The 20,617-nt window shown below is 33.3% G+C and overlaps 2 long non-coding RNA genes across 2 annotated transcripts; both read left to right on the top strand.

Annotated features, from left to right (window-relative positions):
* Nucleotides 1–219: 219 nt before the first annotated feature.
* On the top strand, nucleotides 220–3,606 carry LOC127710672 (uncharacterized). Its single transcript, XR_007986263.1, has 3 exons — nucleotides 220–292; nucleotides 1,672–1,832; nucleotides 2,753–3,606. It is a non-coding gene; the product is annotated as an uncharacterized LOC127710672 (long non-coding RNA).
* A 4,662-nt stretch (nucleotides 3,607–8,268) lies between these two features.
* LOC127710673 (uncharacterized) lies at nucleotides 8,269–18,484 on the top strand. The gene is made up of 5 exons (XR_007986264.1): nucleotides 8,269–8,397; nucleotides 14,708–14,809; nucleotides 16,064–16,166; nucleotides 17,610–17,677; nucleotides 18,400–18,484. It is a non-coding gene; the product is annotated as an uncharacterized LOC127710673 (long non-coding RNA).
* Nucleotides 18,485–20,617: the final 2,133 nt, after the last annotated feature.

Raw genomic sequence — 20,617 nt, 5'->3', positions numbered from 1 at the left:
CCCAGTTTGGACAACGTTTTGACAAAAGTTTTGCCAAAATTTGGTATAAATGATATAAAGAAGGAGCAAAAGGAAATTTTAGAGTGTTTAGTTAACAAGAAGAAGTGCGTGGCTGTACTACCGACTGGTTTTGGCAAGTCACTGCCGTTTCAACTGTACCTTCCAGTTGTCCGGGAGGTTATTGAAAACAGTTCTGACTGAAAAGTTTTAGTCTGTTGTCTCTTAGTAGCTCTGATGCAGGACCAGGTGGAATAACTCTCACACATTGGAAATATTACTGCTGCATACAAAGGTTAGTATAACTTTAAGCATGCAGTGGTAGTAAGGCTTCAATAAATGGAATAGTCTATACTATAGTATTTAATGCCATTAAACACCTAATTTATATTATAATTATTATGTTGGCAGTGTTGTATAATAAAGATGTTTATAACACATGAGAAATCAGTTAGGGGGTGACATGTTATCCCCCTGTACAGTGGCGGATCCAGAACTTTTTGTAAGGGGGGCCCACTGACTGACCTAAGAGGGGCCCGCTCCAGTCATGCCTCAGTGATTCCCTATATAATCAACTAAATTTTTCCCACAAAGGGGGGCCCAGGCCCCCCTGGATCCGCCTATGCTGTTGGAGCTACTTATATAATTAATGCAATGCCTCTATCTTACAAAAATGTATTAAGACGTTATTCCCACACCTTATGGTGTCTAGATGCAGGGCCCCCTTTTCCATAGTCCTGGATCCGCATCTGACCAGGCAAAGATGTACATGTATGCCTTATCAAATAAAATAAAATTTATTTGCAGGAACATACATTTAAACTTCAGTATATCAACACATACACATGACTAACAGTAACAAAGCAGTAATATGAAACTTAGATATACATGAGCAAAGTTAAAAAAAACTGCAGAAGCAGTTGATCATAGCCATGGTACATGTAGCACATACATTTGTCTCATTTCACCGAGAACAGATTGTATCGGTCATATTGCCAGTATTTTACAGTCGTTTTGGCCATAATGCAAGTTCTTCATACTTTGTATAAAGATATATACTACATGTTGTATTAATGAAGCACCAGAGTCCAAGGGAAATATTGTTAATTACATGTACTAATAATCTATCTCAAAACAAATATACATGCATATAAGAATAAGAAGATGTCGTACATGTACAAGACTTGAAGTAAAATTGCCAACTCAACTCTCCACCAGACAACAAATGACAAAGTTTACAACTATAGGTCACCATCTGACCTTCAACAATGAGCAAAATCATACAGCATAATCAGCTTTACATGGCTCAGAAACGTGCGGGAAAATTTTTAAATTAGATTGTTATTTGTCATGTTTGTGTTAAACAATGAAAAAATAAAAAAAAAATATGAAAAAGTGCAGTCTAAAAGACCTTGTTGGATGGCCAAACAGATACATTGGCAGAAACATCTCAAAATCGAGAAAATATGCCATGCATTCATTGAAATCTCAGCTATATTCATTTCTGTATTGGACTTTACAACAATAAGAATTATTTCATTGGATTTCAATCTTTAATCAAACGCAGTGAAATGGAGAAAGGGTATTTGTACAGTGTACATTTAAATTATAGAAGTTATCATAGAAATATGTCTTTTTGGAGACTGCCCACCTACATTTTTTTTTGCGTTTTAGGATCATCTTCCCCAGAGTGACGATCAAATCAAAGAGGGGTTGATAGATGTCATTTTTGCATCTCCAGAAACATTGGTTGGTGATCCCTATTGGAGAACTTGTTTAAAGAAGTTGAACATTAAGTTGGTTGTAATTGATGAGTTTCACACAATAGCAATTTGGTAAGTGGATACAATGTTTATTCCCCATGTTCATTTCTATTCGCACTGTGCCACATTTTCAGGAAGTATTATGGTATACCGTTGTCTATATAAAAAAGAATAGTGGTAGGATTGCCAATGAGACAACTCTCCACAAGTGACCAAATGACACAGAAATAAACAACTATAGGTCACCGTACGGCCTTCAACAATGAGCAAAGCCCATACCGCATAGTCAGCTATCAAAGGCCCCGAAATGACAATGTAAAATAATTCAAACGAGAAAACAAAAGGCCTAATTTATGCATAAAAAATGAACGAAAAACAAATACAAATGTATGTAACACATAAACAAATGACAACTACTGAATTACAGGCTCCTGACTTGGGACAGGCACTATACAGAATGTGGCAGGGTTAATTAAACATGTAAGCGGGATCCCAACCCTCCCCTAACCTGTGACTGTCTGTCAATCGTCAACCTGTCAGACAGTAACTCAAAAACTATTCAACTAATTTGCATGAAACTTTGATGAATTGTTTCTATATATTGATGTGTACTCCCTTCCCATTTTTATGAATTTAGATTTTCAAAAATATAGAAGTAAAAAATTAAGACCACTGGTACAGAACTGTACAGCTTTCAAGAACGAGATAATCTAATACTAAAAAGTAAGCTCTTTTAAGACCACTACTTGCAAAATGATGAACCATTACAATGTAATTATAAGAATGTATGAAAAATAAAACCCTAAACAAATGTGATAGACAGCAACCAACAACAACCACTGAATGATAGGCTGTTACATAACAATATGGACAAGCACATACATGTATTTAATTTTGTTTTGCCAAAAGAATTAACAATCTAGGCAAGAGGTGCTGATATTTAATTTTTATAAAAGTTTTTATAGAAGTACTTATTTCTATTTTTCTTTCAGGGGCCAAGATGAAGGAGACAGAAAAAAGGCTTTTCGAAAATGGTTTTCAAATGTAGGTGAACTAAGATCCCTCTTTTCCGATGCTACAGTATTGGCTTTAAGTGCAACTTGCACTGTAAGCTTTAGGAAAAAAGTCATGAAAATATTGCAGCTAGCGGAGGACACAACAGAAATTAATTTATCACCAAACAAGTCTAATATTAAACTAGTACATGTATCTTCCAAAATTAAAAATTAAATTGAAATGGGAATGACATGGTTAGTAGATGCATTAGAGGAAAAAAGTCAGGACTTCCCACGTACACTTTTGTATTGTTCATCGATAAATGACACTTCCAAACTTTATAAATACATTGTAACAGAATTGCCACATTGTGCCAAGTATATTGAGATGTTCCATTCTGAAACTCCAGATGTTAACAAAAACATCATAATTAATGCATTGAAGGAGGAAAGTAGTGTTTTGAGACTTATTTTGTCAACCAGTGCCCTGGGAATGGGTTTAGATGTAAAAAAGTGTAGTGGAGTGGTATTATTTGGACCTCCAAATAATCTGGTAGATTTGCTGCAAGAAATAGGGCGAGTGGGGAGGGATGGAAATCCATCAGTTGCCATTATCCTATACAATGGATACCACTTGCAGAAGTTGAAACCGGAAGTTAAGGCTATTCTTAAAGCTAAAGATTGTAGGAGAAAGGATCTAATGTGTAATTTCCTCAGAAATTCAGACTTGGATGATTTGATGAAGAAAGAAAGCAGGAAACATTCATGCTGTGACTTGTGTACTAAGTCTTGTAATTGTGAATCCTGTGATATGTTACCTCTTGAGAAGTTATTTCTGTCAGAACAAGTTGTTGAGGAGCTCGAGGAGCAAGAAGATTCTGCTGTTTCAGATAGCGATACTGAAGACTACAATTTGTCGGCCTATGAATACTTCGAAGATCAAGATATGGCTTTATTAGAAATGCAAGATGATTAAAACAGTTGATATTTATTTATTTAATTTTTCAGTATCTAGTTTCTGTAACTTATTCAACTTTAGACTCTTCAAATTTTTTTGACTTTTAACCCCCCTTACAATTGCTGTATTGCCACTCTAGATCTGGGTTCATGTCATGCCTGCAGCTGTCAATGTGACTAAAATGAGATGTAGCGTATAAAAACAAATGAGACAGTAATTGATTGACACACATCATAAGATATTTACTTGTTTTCATCTTAAAAATAAAGAGATGCGGTATGATTGCCAATCAGACAACTACCCTCCAGACTTTTCAATAACTTGATTTAAGCAATTGTAGTACAACGAGAAAAACCCATGCCTTTAGTCGGCTACAAAAGCCCCGACCAGAAAAATATGAAAAAATTCAAAAGAGAAAACCATGTCTGCCATGTCTGTCAGATATGGTTGCAGATTCGCCTAATCTTGACCTCATTTCATGAAAAAAGCATATATTCGGGGTCAAGTCTGCATCTCGATTACTATAAACATGATAAACAAACAGAAAAATATATTTGGTGTGGAATTATTGTAAGATGTACATATTATATAAAAAAGAAGATGTGGAATGGTAGCCAATGAGCATGATTAGACAACTCTCCACAAGAGACCAAATGACACAGAAAGTAACAACTATATGTCACTGTACGGCCTTCAACAATGAGCAAAGCGGACACCGCATAGTCTACTATAAAAGGCCCTGAAATGACAAATGTAAAACAATTCAAACAAGAAAACTAACGGCCTAATTTATGTACAAAAAATGAACGAAAAACAAATATGTAACACATAAACAAACGACAACCACTGAATTACCTAAGGCTCCTGATTTAGGACAGGCACATACATACAGAATGTGGCGGGGTTAAACATGTTAGCAGGATCCTAACCTGGGACAGTGGTGTAACAGTACAACACAGGAACGAACTATAAAAATCACTCTGGTTGGTTTCTGACCTTGACTTTTCATGGTTTATTGATCAACAAGTCAACTATCTTTGGTGTATAGAATTATTGCTATTGATGTATGTCCTTTTGTGCTAAGTTTTGGCATGGTTCATATGACATGTATGACTTTGACCTTTTTGTTCATTGTTCTTGATGATGTTATATTTGTTCTATATAGCAAACTCATTGTATTTAACTTGGTGTAACCAACAGTATACATAGAGGATGATTATTTTTGCTCAAAATGAACATTGATAGGTTGATTGATTATTGATTTCTTCACTTGGGTTTCAGTGGCAAATATTTCATGCATATTCAAGACAATAACATGAAGTGGGACTATATCATACTTACAACTTTGTTCAAGACCAATGTGTTCATCAAGAAAACAGTCAAATATAGACTTAATACCACATCTTCTTTTTTATACGACCACAAAATAATTTTGCGGTCGTATATTGGTATGACGTTGGCGTCGTTGTCCGAAGACACATTGGTTTTAGCACACTTACTTTAGTTTAAGTAAATGGATCTCCATGACATTTTACCATAAGGTTTAATACCACAAAAGTAAGGTGGGGATTGATTTTGGGGGTTATGGTACCAACAGTTCAGGAATTAGGGGCCAAAAATAAGCATTTTTGTAACTTCCAGACATTACTTGTGTGTTAGTGTATGGATCTCTCTGACATTGTACCACAAGGTTCCATATCACAAAGGGAAGGCTGGGATTGATTTTGGGGGTAATTGCCTCAAAATTTTAGAAATTAAGGGCCAAAAAACAAGTATTTTTCTAGTTTCATGACAATAACTTGTGTGTAAGTGTATGGATCTTTCTGAAATTGTACTACAAGGTTCCATATCACAAAGGGAAAGCTAGGTTTGAGTTTGGGGATAATTTCCCTTAATGTTTAGGGATTTTGAACCAAAAAGGGGCCAAAAAACAAGCATTTTTCTAGTTTCCAGTCAATAACTTGTGTTTGAATAGGTAAAATTAAAAATTTATAAGTTCTTAGACCACATTTATTCTGTGTCAGAAACCTATGCTGTGTCAAATATTTAATCACAATCCAAATTCAGTGCTGTATCAAGCTTGACTGTTGTGTCCATACTTGCCCCAACTGTTCAGGGTTCGACCTCTGCAGTCGTATCAAGCTGGGCCCAGCAGAGCATTTTATTATATTAAGTTACTGTGTTTAATTTGACTAAGATAGAAATTGAACCAAATAATGTGCACTAATAACTTCATCACTCAGGAAAGCACATTTAACCAACACAACCTTGTATAAGTTTTATCAACAGCTCTTTACATGTACATATAGGGTAAATATCTGCATGCTGGTCGCCTTGTGAACAAATCTGTAAAAGTTTGGTTTTTATCTCATTGTTGTTTTGTACAATCGTGCTTGATGTTTTCATAAAGTCATTTCGGGTCTTTGTACAGCTTGCTATAGGTTTTACTCAAAGTCAGAGGTGGAACTGTGAACTTTAATACAGAAAAATAAGTTGGTCCCTTTTGAATAGTTGTCTCATTAGAAATCATGCCACATTTTTATAAACATGTTTTTGTAGGTAGTTATGCTGCCTAATCAAAATGACCATGATATTCTGCAACTAAACTGAAAGTATTTCATTACTTAGTTTGTTGGGTTGATGTCTCATTGACTTATGACACTTTAATATCAGCAACAAACTACTAAAAAAGTACCAGCTAATTAAGGTTATGACTTAAGAGAAAATTAAACCTGCACACTTTATTCACAATAATTTAATTCTAAGCAATATTTTTCAAATATGTGGATTTGAAGGCGATGGAAGGGGACTGTTGGTTGATGTCACGGCGAAGAATCAATGTACGAAGTCCTATAAATGCACTGTCAAATGGGTTTTTGTCTTTTTTCAGCTCCTTGCACTTAACTGTTATTATTCTTGAAGTTGTATATGTTACATGTAGTACATTTTCTTGTAGTAGGTCTTTTGCAATTTTCTGAACATCAGCTTGGTATGACCGTATATGGTGGAACCCCTTCTTTCCTGTTAAATTGGTAATGTTATCAAAATGGCTTGCAAAATTAACTAGGTGAGGATACTCTTTAGAGTGTTGAAGGATACTTTCCTTTGTCTGATGTCCTGAACATGTTACTTTTGTATCCTTGTTCAACATCTCTCAAGTATTCATCTAAGCTTATATTATTGTTTGTTCCACCTTGCAGATTAACAAATCTATTAGCAATTAATCTTTCTGATTGGTCAGGTGGTAAGACACCCGAAGTTAGTCACTTAGTTCTTCTTGAATTTTTAATGCATCTTTCTTTAATTTGATAGACTGTTGGACTTTTCTAAAACATTTAATACAGACGCCATTGTCATTGTCTTCTTCGGCGTTTACTTCAAAACCAGTAACAACACTAGAAATTATTGCGATTCTCTCGGAGTTCTGCTGAAGTTTCAGTTTGAACAGTTTTTTTTCAACACGTTCTCCCGTTGAGGAGATTTCTATCTGGATGAAAGAAAAACAGCATAAAACACAAATGTTTGTTCATACTGATATTTTCCTTGGGGTGCATACTTCACTTGATGCCATTTTAACCTCGGAAGGCAATAATACAAACTATTATTACAGTTGTATGTTACGAAACGTTTTTCGCATGGGGGCTGCCATTTTTGTTTATATACATTCGGAAGACCTCTAGACGCTACTAAGACTCCTATGCCAGTCCAATACCCTAACACTTTGTAGCACCTTCGCTGATTGGCTACACCAAATTTGACCCTAGACATGACCCTCAAGCGGCTGTTGTTAGATCTCCCACGCGCGACATATAAACAACGAGGAGCAAGTGCGGAGATTTAATTTTAATTAGATTGGAACAATCTATGCAAATTTGGGCAATTGTGCACGATTTGAAGCTTGAACAATACCACGGTGACCCATAATTGTAATGATATATTTGAAAAAGAATGGAAAAATCTACGTTCTGGCAAGGTAAAAAAAATTCTATCTGAGGAAATATATACCAATGATCCACCTTAAACAAATGTAATCATTGTAATATTCCCAAATCATTCATACGCAGGTTTTATTTACCAAGCATAAACATTCGTTCATTAAAGAGCCTCATATTGAAATTCACAGATGTTCCTTTGTGAATCATTCTTTAACAGAAAACAAGGGATCAATGTGTATAGGAAAAGGTACAATGAATACCTTGTTTTGAAGTAAAAAACATGAGGCAGTCTTTATTTTATATTAACTATATTTTGTCCGTTTCCTTCTCCTTTTTGAATTTAATCTATCATTTGTTTTTTCTTATATTTAATCTTCAAGACAAATTTGAAAGTAAATAATTTTTGTTGCGGACATAGACAAATGAATTATATTTTCATACATTGAATTCTACTTTACATGTCGGAATTTACCAAGAAGTTATATAATACAATACTTAAATTGAAACAAATACTTATTAATATCCTTGTATTAATGTGAACAAATTAATAATACTGTACGTGTACATCCTGTTTCTAACATAATATACAACACGTTTTACAATCATGAGTAAGTTATGTAAGTAAATATAAAGCAGACTTCAAGCTTTACAGACATTTACTATTTCAATTATGGAAAGCTATATCAAATTACTGTTCTTTTTCCTCATAATAGTTGTCGTTGTTCCGAATGATGTGGACGGTTATTATGGTATGTATAATTGTTTGATATCGTTGAATACTTGTCAAGTAAGTACTAAATTAGAGCCTTATTTTAAAGTATATCGCTTTAAGGATGTAGCTAGGGGAAATTAAAAGAGGGACGAAAGATACCAGGGGGACAGTCAAACTCATAGATCGAAAACAAACTGACAACGCCATGGCCAAAAATAAAAAGACAAACAGACACATAATAGTACAGATGACACAACATAGAAAACTAAAGACTAAGCAACACGAACCCCACCAAAAACTGGGGGTGATCTCAGGTGCTCCGGAAGGGTAAGCAGATCCTGCTCCACATGTGGCACCCGTCGTGTTGCTTATGCTATTACAAATCCGGTTAATAGTCTAATTCGGTAAGTCACATTCGTGAAAAGGGAAGGGTATTGTAGTTACGACATAAGGAACATATCCGATATCATCTGTGAAACAGTTATTCCATAACGGTCAACCAACTCGTGATGGCGTCCGTAAAATTTACGAAGGGATGATTTCAACTTCACCATTTGGAAAACTTGGTTTAATAGCTTCCTTGTGAGCAGCAATCCTCTATCAAGGAGATCATGATAGGAAACACAAGCCCGGGAATATCGTATCAATTAGGAGATATATACTCCGTAAGCAGGCGCTGCCGGAATGTTGCTACATAGAAATGGAAAGTTCACAATTGGGAAGCTGAAATCATCTCTTTTGTCGTAAAGTTTTGTTTTCAACCGACCCTCATTGTCAATTTCTAGATGTAAGTCAAGATATGAGGCAGACTTAACTATATCTGTAGTATCCTTTATCTCTAGTTCGACGGGATAGATTCGTTCAACATAGTCACCAAATTTTGTATTATTTAGTGAGAGAACATCATCTATATAGCGGAACGTAGAGTTAAAGGATATTGCTAACTTCTTATCTTTCTTCCTATGAAGTTCCTGTATGAAGTCAGCCTCATAATAATAAAGAAACAAGTCGGCAAGAAGAGGGGCACACTTGGTTCCCATTGGAATTCCGACAGTCTGTTGAAAAACACGTCCTCCAAACGTAACAAATATGTTGTCAATCAAGAAATCAAGCATCTTGATAATGTCAGTTTCAGAGAATTTTTTGTTTGAATCAGAGTGATTCTTTACAAAGTGGGATTTATCCCTCCCCACGACCAGATACTTGTATCTACGTTCGCCATTCTTTTTAATGAAACAAGGCAATACCAACTCTTTCAGTTTGTCTTTTAGTTGGGAATGGGGAATACTTGTGTAAAAAGTAGAAAAGGCAAATATTTTGATACTATTGCAAGATTAAAGAGTCTTAGATTGAATGTACTCTAAAAGATCTTTGGAATTTTTAAGTATCCACATCTGATTCACGCCACCTCTAGAATAGGCAGTTTCACAATAACTTTGGAGCCCGGCTTTGATTGCTGATAAAATAGATGTTAATAATTTAGAAAGAGGTTTCGTGGAGCACTTGGAAGACCCAGCAATATACCGTTGTTTGTAAGGACACTTATGTAGTTTATGTATCCAATACAGTGATGGAAGATCCAGTTCTTCATCTTTGGTTGAAATTCCAAAGGAACATAGAACAGACCTATGATTATCCAGGATTTCCTCTGTGGTAAGTGTCGTGAGGTTATATGTTGAGTTTCCAAGTGAATTGTCAATACCTAATTCATTTATCAAGCAGTTTATGTAATGATATTTACACACAAAAACGATGTTGTTTGGGGCTTTATCTGCGGGAACAACAACATATTTGTCATGGAGGTAGGACAAGTGTTTTGCAACATTTTGGTCTTTAAAAATTGATGTAGCGTGGGTATTGATATGCCCATTAAAATAGAATTTAAAATTGATACTATAAGTCAGAAGAGCATTAGTTAAAAAGCAAAATAAGCCTAAAATATTGATAGATTATGGAACTCCTTTTTGAGATATTTGATTTTTAAAAAATGGCGGGAAAAGGCGGACTCGGACTGTTACTATATATTTAGCATTGGCATTATTTGGGTCTTAAACCGTAGGAAAAAAAATCTAGAATCTGCTTAAATTTTGACAATGACCTTTCTATGAGCTTTGAAGTCTTCTAAGAAAAGAAAAGTGATTTATAATGGGCAAAATATTTTACCCTGTATCGTAGGAAAAAACCTAATGAGTCCGAACATCTGACAAAAGTTCCTAAACCTTACCTGAGTACATCCTAAACATATAAAAATGTGTGTTACAGATTTGTTCCATAACATAATTGTTTTTTTCAAATAGAATCATATAGTTTCATACATTTTGGTGAAACATATATATGTATGAACAGATGATAAAAAAATCATTCGTTACTTTTGAAATTTGAAAGAAGAATTCAGAGTCAAACCACATTAAACTAATTACAAAAAAACAATATGATACATAAGGAGAACAAATAAAACTTTTCTAGTTTTTCCTTTTGCTGAATAATAAAATTTGAAAAATCGTGTTGCATAAATTTTCTCGGAAATGCAGTCGTTGAAATCTGAATATAAGACATTATAACTGTTTCATTTAGGAAACAAAACAAACGCCTGAGTATACATTGTTGACGAGAATCAAATGATCATTTTCTTCATATCCAGTTTTAGCTCACCTGGCTCATGGCTAAAAATAGAACATAAGGATACAATGCATGTTTTGTCTATTATTTTGATAACTGCTAAAACGAGAAACATTCTGTTAGAGACAGAAATGTTCAGAATGCTGAGATATACCTATTGCATATTGTAAGTCGTCTGACAGTTTTGATGCATAAGACTTTTAGAAGTAATAAATGACAAATTGTATCGTATTTTCTAGTATTGCCTATTCATAAATGTACGTATTTAACTTGATATTGTATTGCTTTTCTTCATCTAAAGCATATGAATCAGTTACAATGAGAGCATACATCAATTGACAGCGACATAATAGTTGGAAACGTCTTCCTGTGTTCGAAACTTAAAGCGTTTTGTATTTTTCGATCATATACATGTAAATATGAAAACACCATGCAATCAGAAAGACCTTCATTAGTCACCTTATTGTGTTAAACAATAACTAGATGTCTATACCACGTGTAAAAAAGAGGCAACAGATGCCAAAGGGACATACGTCGAAAATAAACTGACAGCGACATGGCTAAAAAGGAAAAAGACAAAAAGACAAACAGCAATACATAAAACACAACATATGAACCTTAAAGACTGAGCAACATGAACCCCACTAAAAACTGGGGTTGATCTTAGGTGCTCCGGAAGGGTAGGCAGATCCTACTCCACATGTGGCACTTATCGTTTTGCTCATGTATGTACAAACCCACGATAAGTCTAATTCGGTAGGTCGTTCAGGAAAAGAGGGACGGGATTGTAGTTACAACAATTCGAACATATCCGTCGCCATCTGTAAAACATATATTCCATAACGTTCTATCAACTCGTAATCATCCCTTCGTAAAATCTGCGAAGGGATGATTTCAACTTCACCACTTGGAACTCTTCGTTTAATAGCTTCCTTGTGAGCAGCAACCCTCTTTGAAGGAAATCATGACAGGACAAACAAGCCCTGTAATATCGTATCAACTGGGAGATATATACTCCGAATGCAGGCGCTGCTGGAATGCTGCTACATAGAAATAAAAAAAATAGTTTACAATAAGGTAGCTGAAATCATCTCTTTTGTCGAAAGTTTTGTTTTCAACCGACCCTCATTGTCAATTTCTAGATGTGAGTCAAGATATGAGGCAGACTGAATTGTGTCTATTGTATCCTTATCTCAAGTTCGATGGGATAGATGCGTTCAACATAATCACCAATATGAATTATTCAGTGAGAGAACATTATCTTTTTAGCATAAACTGAAGTTAAAGGATACTGCTAACTTCTTTTCGTTCTTCCTAAGAAGTTCCTGTATGAAGTCAGGTTTATTTGAATAAAGGAACAAGATTAAGAGCACAGTTGGTTCCCATGGGAATGCCGATTGTTCGTTGAAAAACACGTCCTATAAACGTAACAAATATGTTGTCTATCAAGAAATCAAGCATTTTATTAATGTCTGTTTCAGAGAATTGTTTGTTTGAATCAGAGTGATTTTTTACAAAGTACGATTTATCCCTCCCTACGACAAGATACTTGTATCTACCGTACACACTGGGACATAGCCAGATGAATCATCAGCATCCTCAATGTTTGACATTGGATGTCAGACATTTATTGGGTTCATAAATAATGGACCACTAGGAAAATTAAATAATGCTACCTCCTGGGCCAATTAACAAATGGTCATCCAGGTGTGTAATTTGACTGCCACAGGTTGACAATTTTGTTTCATATTTTGTTCCTTCAAAGGGTCATGCTTGCCTTCGTTTTACAGGTGAACTTTGGAAAAATCAATAAAACAGGAAATAAAAAAAGATTACTTTTGTATAAATCCAGAAGATATTAATTAATTGTAAATTTTAAAAAAAAATATATGCAGAAAATCTTAATCATGTAAATAATATCTTTATTTTTATTACTATCAAAATGATAAAAATTATTATCAATTAAATTATATTAATTTAAAAATATATTTGAAATGAAAAGGAGATAAAAAAATTAACAAATGCCATAAAATAAAGTCAAATAAAAATTTAAAAAGCTGTTGTCTGATATACATTGTGGTATTTTTTGCATTTTTCTTGACAGTAATTACAATACATTGTACAACTTGATTATATTATTGTTTAGGGAACATACTTGCTATAAATATATCCTTTAATGCATGATTAAAACTTGATAGTTATTTATTTAATAATGCTAATGAACAATTTTCTACATTGTACAATGATTGTTTTCATAAAAAGATTTTAACTTTTTAAAAGACTGTAACAGTTTGTCAATAGTTGGTTAACTTTATTTTACTTTCATCACATGTTTAAAGATGTTATGACAAAAATCTATTTCTATAAATTTTATAAATAAATGCAGCATAATGTTTACATCTACTTACTTGAAAATTTTAACAATTCCAAATATTACGAAAGTTTGATTTATAGAAATTTCTTATACCAATTATTATATATTAATAAAGTGAAGTAAATAAAATTCTTGCAATGTTAAGTTAAGAAAATAAAATCTAACAAGACATTTGAAAAGAAATCATAAAATTTATTGGGTTTTTATTCAGTAAATCTTACTATCAATGTGATACATAAAGAGCCACTACTTTAGTTTATTTATAAAAATTCACTACAATTAACAAAAAAGAACATAAATGATAATGATTAGAAATGCAAAGCTTACAAATAATATCATAACTAACTTCATATATTGTTCTAGTTTAACATTCATTTAGACTTTACCTGTAATGTTATGTTTTAATTCCGTTGTGACTCTATTAACCTTAATTAGAACATGCCCAGCATGTCAGACAAACACAAACTATGTCACAGTGTGTACTGTACGTTGGTCATTATTGATTATGAAACAAAGCAGGACCAACTCTTTCAATTTGTCTTTTACTTTGGAATGGGGAATACTTGTGTACAGTGAAGAAAAGTTAAATGTTTTAATACTATTCCGAGATGAAAGAGTCTTAGAATGTATGCACTCTTAAAGATCTTTGGATTTGTTTAGTATTCACACCTGATTCACGCCGCCTCTATAATATGTTATTTACAGAATAACTTTAAAGCCTGGATTTGGTTGTTGATACAATTGATGTTAATGATTCAGAAAAAGGTTTCGTGGAGCACTTGGAAGACCCAGCAATATAACTTGTTTGTAAGGACACTTATGTAGTTTAGATAGCAAATACAGTGATGTAAGATCAAGTTCTTCATCTTTGGTTGAAATTTACAAGGAACATAGAACAGACCTATGATTATCCAGGAATTCCTCCTTGGTAAATGTCGTTGTGGTATATGTAAAGCGTTATATCTCCCAAAATGTGTTATAAACGTTTTGTTTATACTTTATTTAATTCTGATCATAAACCTGTTTTTAAGAAAAGTTTTTTTCATCATAACCAATATCATAACTTCGAAGTTTGTAAGGTTAAACCCGATTCTAGGCCATATTTATCACAGGTTCCCGCCTAAGCTCCACAATTGAATAGGAAACGTGTTATAATTAGTGTCTGTTAGTTATGTGGGAGACATATCTATATGGACCTCCTAATACGCCATTGTGTAAATCATCTGTAAATGCCCGATTGTAACCGTTATTTGTTTATACTTTGTATGTATTTTGTTTTGTCGTATCTTTAAATTGATGAATCTACTGCTTCATATAAGTGTCTTTTATCACCAATAAAACATTTTGTTTGCAGGCGGAGGTTCTCCGATAAAGCCCGAACCTGGAAAATGTAAAGGAGGGTTTCTTCAAAACAATTACGATGGGAACCTAGCAAGATGTTTGAGTGAGGAATACGGTAACAACTTTATTATAGTATTGCTGTATGCCGAGGGCTACTTGATATATTTTTTGCATGACGTAGATACCCTCAGGCATAGTAGACTTCACACGGTTTAAGCTGCTCTGTTTAAGTTGCTTGTTATTCATACTCTGAAATCCTTTTTGCCTATCAAATAAAGGCAACAGTAGTATACCGCTGTTCGAAACTCATAAATCGATAGAGATAAAAACAAATCCGGGTTAACGTTAGGTTCTTGTGTACATTTGTTTTACGTTATAAAGATAGACATGTTTTGCTTATGCACTTACAAAATACATACACTTTCCCCTGTTGTTTCGTAGCGGGTATAAATACATTTTATATTTTCTGACAATGTATAATTATTGTTTTTATCCTGCATCTTTACATTTACGCTTTAATGTTCAGTTTAGTAATCCCAGTCGTTCAATAATGAATTCGGCAGTGCATAGAAGCGGACTTCGAAGAAGACACCAAAAAATAAACTGTGACGTTAATGGATATTTGAATGTAAATTATCGCTTGTGATAGAAACAGAATACTAGACGACTTCGTTGGTATATCGCATCGGTTTATCCAAACACATATTTTTGTATACAAATCATACCATACGTATTTAACTTTATATTTTCTTGCTGTTTTTCATCCAAAGCAATTGAATCTGTTACAATGAGAGCATACATCAATTCACAGCGACATAATAAGTTGGAAACGCCTTTTTGTGACTGAAACTTTTGTTTTAATATTTTTCGACCGTATATATGTAAATATAAAAATACCATGCAATCAGAAAGGCATTCATTAATCAACTTATTATATTAAACAATAACTAAATGTCCATACCACGTGTAAGACGCTAAATCTCCCATAATGTTTTATACATGTTTTTTTAATGTTTTATCTAATTCTTTTCATCAACCTTTTTTTAAAGAAAAGTGTTTTCTATGATAACTAATATCATATCGTCTAAGTTTGTAAGTTTAAACCCGATCTTAGTTCAAATTTATCACAATTTCTTGCCTATACACCACAATTGAGTAAGGAACGTGTTATAATTAGTGTCAGTTAGTTATGTGAGAGACATATCCATATGGACCTCCTAAAACATCATTGTGTAACTCATCTATAAATGCCCGACTGAAACCGATATGTATTTTTACTTTGTATGTATTTTGTTTTGTCATATGTTTTAATTAATGAACTACTCATTCATACTAATGACTTTTATTACCAATTCAACATTTTCTGCAGTTACTACGACACAGCTGCCCGACCTTGATCGATGTAAGGGTGCATTGCTTCAATACTTTTACAGTGGGAACCTTGTAAAATGTTTGCAGGATATTTTGTCACGGTAATAACTTTATTATAGTATTGCTAGAAACCGGGGGCTACATAATATATATGTTTCATGACATAGATAAAATGGAGTTTCATACGAATCCACCAGAGTGTATGCACACAGTATTGTCAAAATTTTACACAATATGTATGAATAAGGAAAGATGTGAGGTATACGTTAAGGAAAAAACCAACTGTAAAGACAGAAATTACCATAGAGACCAACATGCAGTGTTCACCAATACACACGTCTGCTGATGACATAATACTGACAACTTGATATAATGCAAACAAGGTAACAAGTATTACACGAATGTATTTGGGATATAACCAGATTTAAAAAAAAATGCTTTTAAGAGTTGAAGTTACATTTCTTATACAATAATTTAACTTTGGATATAACACGTCTTCTGATTGGCTGAAAGTCTATCAGCTCATAGACATCCTTTTGTCATGTGACCGTGACGTCATCAACTTTTTTTCAGGATTTACTCCTTAAAAATGGAATTCAGAATTAAATTATAAGGAAAGACTGTAATATTTTTTCTGTCTATTCGTAATAACTTACAAAATGTGGTGCACACTTTTAGAAAACCCGCTACGTAGGTTATAAAGTGTGTAATCATTTTTGATGTTATTTCATCAAAGACAGAAACAATATTACAGTCATTCCTTGTGTAATATACACACATAGTATGACGGAATACATAAAGGTACGTTTTGAAATAAAATGTACGTTTATATTTATCTTTTTCTTCCAGCTTCCAGAAAGAATTTTAAATTAAAGCAAATGTCAAACAAAAGAAAAGATGTTAAATAATTTATCATAGACTTAAAATTATAGATTATTGCTGTTTTTTTCAAACGAGAGGGTGTTTCTCAGCTACAATCTCATCGAAGGGCGACAGTCCTGATATGAAATGCAGCCACGAAACATCCTGGAGTTTGAAAGACCATTGATAATCTTTTCATCAATGTTTCCCGAGTCAACATCAATGACGTAGGCTCACGACGATATACATTATCTATCTTCCGACTGAAAAAATACGCTGTTGCTAACGAGCCTTAGATTCTTGAAATATTGTTCTATCTGAAACGAGAAGAATGATATGAAAAATTATCACCAAAAAAATTAAAGGGAAAATACACCAACTAGCGATAATGGGTTTTTTTAATACCTAAATTCATATAACATGTATAAACTGAAGATATTGTAATTTTTACAAAAAAAATCGTTGTTCTTCAAATTACCAGCTAACAAAACCTTTTAAATGAAGGAAAACATTTATGTTAACCTACCATATATATACATCCCCTTAAAAGCCATTGTTTAAATCCCCTGTAAATGCACGATTGACACCGTTAACTGTTCATACTTTTTGTCATATGTTCTAAATAATGAACCTACTCTTTCATAGTAATACTTTTTTTATCACCAATACAACATTTTTTGCAGTTTGAAACCACATGCCTGACGACTTTGAAATATTGATAGATGCCATGCTAAATGTCCATAACCAACATGTATGTATTGTATAATATGTGAATGGATGAAACATTTGTGTATTGTGGAAAAATTCGAAATAAACATCAGAATGTAGATTTTTTTTTATAAAAATAGGTACATTGAAATTCAAATGGATTAATTGATTTTGAGTTTAATTGATATACTTGATCATTGTAAGTTTTATGAGTAACTTGACACATATAATTATTGTATTACCATATTAAACAAAAGTGTATATTCTAAAACATTAGAAAGATAAGATTAATTATAGCAAGCCATAATTTGGACATTTTTCAAGGGATCAAATAGAATACATTCGTGTGGTATTTACATCACAAATCACTTTGGACAGCTACTAGACAATATCTTAAAGTCTTTTACAAATCACATTGTTCCTCCAATATTACCAGTCACCATGAGATATAATATTTCTGAAAATAGCTATAAACACAAAGGGAATTTCGTACGAATCCATGATAATGTATGCACACAAATATTGTAAACATTTACACAATACATATGAATAAAGAAAGATGTGAGATATACGTCAATTTACAAAAATAACCATAAAAACACAGTGATCAACATAGAGATCAAGCGATTAACTTTGAGTTAATCTTTTCCTAAAAGTTACATTTCATATACATAGATATACACACATAATAGGAATACAGAAATACGGATACGTATTGAAATTGAAATGTCGTTTTCATTTATCCCTTCCGATTTTTTTTTCCAGATTCCAGAAAGAATACAAAATTGCAGAAAATGTCAAACAAAAAAAAATATGTTTCATACAATTATAATAAACTTATACTGTTTTTTTTTTTTATATTTTTCCTAAATTCATAAGTATCTTGACTCAGATAGTGATATTTCGCATTTTGTAAAAAATCACTCTGAATCAAGTAAAAAAAATCTCGGAAACTAACATTATCAAGATGTTTTAAATCTTAATTAATAATATATTTACTAAATTTGGAGGACGTGTTTTTCAACAAAGATTCGACATTCCCATAAAAAACAACTGTGTTTCTGTTCTTGTCGATTTGTTTCTTTGTTGATAAGAACATGACTTCATACAGGAGCTAATTTGAAAGAATGACAAGAAACTGGCATTGTCCTCTAACTAGTTCACGTTCCGCTATATAAATGAGGTCCTCCAGCTATTTATTTCAAATTTTGGTGACGATGTTGAACGCATCTCCACATCGAACATGAAATAAAGGATACAACAGATACGGAAAAGTAAGCATCATATCTCATCTAACATCTAGAAATTGACAATGAGGGTCAACTTAGCGAAAAAAGTGATGATTTCAGATTTCAAATTGTAAACTTTCAATTTCTATGTAGCAACATTCCAACAGCGGCTGCATATGGAGTATATATCTCCCAATTGATACGATATTCCAGAGCTTGCTTTGCCATTGATGTCCTTGATAGAGGGTTGTTGCTTACAAGAAAGCTATGAAACCAAGAGTTCCAATTGTTGAAGTTGAAATCATCTCTTCGACATTTTACGGCCGCCATCACCAGCTGGTTGACCCTTATGGAATATTTGTTTCACAGAGGATGACGAATGTATTTCAATTGTCGTTACAACAATCCCGTCCCTTTTCATCGAATATGACACACCGAATTAGACTTATCATCGGGTTTAAGATTACATGAGCAACACGACGGGTGCCAAATGTGGAACATGATATGCTTCCAATGCCAGATTACCTGAAATCACCCCCGGTTTTATGTTAAGTTCGTGTTGTTCAGTCGTCAGTTTTCTATGTTGTGTTTTGTATTTTGTTGTTGGTCTTTTGATCTGTTGTCGATATATTGCCATAGATTTGTCAGTTTAAATTTTGAGTTATGAGTTTGAATATCTCTTTGGTATCTTTCGCTTATTTTTTTCATGCAAACTGATGATATTTTAATTTTTTTCAAGAAACCTTTTTCTTTTAACAGCCAGACAAAAAATCTTTTACTAGTACCAAAACAGGTACGTTTCTGGAAAGTAACAGGCTATCTGCAGGTTAAACAAGCAATGCATCAACTCTACCTAAGGAGTCATTTGTGTCATTTCACATGGCTTTTGAAGTTGAGATTGTTACCTTTCTATAAATCATTGCATGTTTCTTAGTTGAAACTATAACTGTATGGGCGAATTTAACATAATTTTTCGACGGTAGAATAATGATTCATAGAATAACCAGATGTTCCTCTTTTCAATAGTTTCGATTCCGTTTCCAAAAATACCCCATACCAGATAAAAAAAGCGAATTTGAAGAAGGAAGATTTACAACACACCGGATTATCTATGTTCCGTCATGTCTAGGTATAAATTATTTTATTATTTTATTTTGAATTCACGTGAAATGCCCTTTTCACCAAATAGTTTCTCCCTAAAGATGTCTTTATAATAAGCATCCCCCCTTTTCTGAACATAGCTAGAACTCTTCAACTTAACTTCCGCAGAGAAACATTTTAACAAAATATATATAAATTCCTGCTTGATACGGGATTTTAAGCAACTTTCCGGAATAAACATTTAAAAAGAAATTATTTTATGTAATAGTTTGAATGTATGGATATGTTTCCTTTTCGTGGTTAACCTACAATAGCGGACTCAAAACTACTTGTTTGTATATTCTAAATGAATTAATACTCCTTATAATATTACGCTGAATACGTGGCACAAAGAAATAAGAGCAAAACATGACTGACTCTGAGTCAGATAAACATGACCTGAGAACTGATTACATACTTTGAGCTCTAACTGGAACAATCCGTTTCGGCGTATCGGTTTAGTGCATTTAAGGCAAGACCCCTTTCATATCAAATCAGTATATTCTAGTCAAAATAAGTTTACCGATGTACAAACTGTGTTCTATATGACCATTCCCTTAAAATAACACGTTAAACAAATACAAACAAACAAACAACTTTCACCGTATCCTTTT

This window comes from Mytilus californianus, unplaced genomic scaffold, assembly GCF_021869535.1.
Source record: "Mytilus californianus isolate M0D057914Y unplaced genomic scaffold, xbMytCali1.0.p SCAF_8, whole genome shotgun sequence".
Classification (NCBI taxonomy): Eukaryota; Metazoa; Mollusca; class Bivalvia; order Mytilida; family Mytilidae; genus Mytilus; species Mytilus californianus.
This window is presented reverse-complemented; position numbering and strand designations above follow the sequence as displayed.